We start from the raw sequence: 968 nt of genomic DNA, 5'->3' as shown, positions 1-968 counted from the left end.
TTTGGGCCCTTTAATTTTAAAGTGTGTGTGTGGCTTAAAATTATACCTTCTGTTACAAAACACTGGTGTAAAATTTTTTAAGACCTAATGTCAAAACAAAACAAAACAAAACAAAACACCCGGAAAACTCATGTGGTTATATCAAGAACCTAGGCCTTGAAAATAGAAAACAGATGAAAACTCACAAAATTTAAATATGAAAGATCTAAGTTAAGCCCTCAGTCACCATTAAGCCTTCCTTCCCCCTCCCAGAAACTGAAGGTAGTTTACAAAGGTATAGAATAGGACATGACATAAAGTTAGCTTAGGAAAAGAACACAGTAAGATGGGATGGAGTAGAGCCTAGTCTAAGGGTGAATTCTAGAACGCAAATACCCATACCCAGAACAAGTTGGCAACTCATTCACCTCTGGTTGCTTCTGATTCTGCACAGCTGGGATGGTACCTGGGGCTCTGTTCTTTCTAAAAATCCTTCAGGTGACTTGGTGGGCAGTGAGAACCACTTCTCCAAATGGCCAGTGTTCACAAAAATAAAATAGAAAGATAGTTACTCGATCTAGAATCACATCAAAGGCTCAGGGGAAAAAAAGATTATTCTTGGTTCTAAGGTCAGACAAATTTTGTCAAAAGTACTCAGTTAACACCCGGATCATCTTATGTCTTATATATTACATATACAATAGAACGTCCTAGACAATATCCTTTTAAAAACTGCACGTAAGGGGCGCCTGGGTGGCTCAGTTGGTTGAGCGACTGCCTTCGGCTCAGGTCATGGTCCTGGAGTCCCGGGATCGAGTCGCGCATCGGGCTCCCTGCTCAGCGGGGGGTCTGCTTCTCCCTCTGACCCTCCCCCCTCTCATGCTCTCTGTCTCTCATTCTCTCTCTCGCAAATAAAATCTTTAAAAAAAAAAGAAAAAAAAACCTGCACGTAAGTATCATGGGGTTTTTTCTTACCAGCATATTCAATG

The sequence above is a fragment of the Mirounga leonina genome, unplaced genomic scaffold (genome assembly GCF_011800145.1).
Source record: "Mirounga leonina isolate KUSES-001 unplaced genomic scaffold, KU_Mleo_1.0 Mir_173, whole genome shotgun sequence".
Classification (NCBI taxonomy): domain Eukaryota; kingdom Metazoa; phylum Chordata; class Mammalia; order Carnivora; family Phocidae; genus Mirounga; species Mirounga leonina.
The sequence above is the reverse complement of the archived record's forward strand: the minus strand, read 5'-3'. Positions refer to the sequence as shown.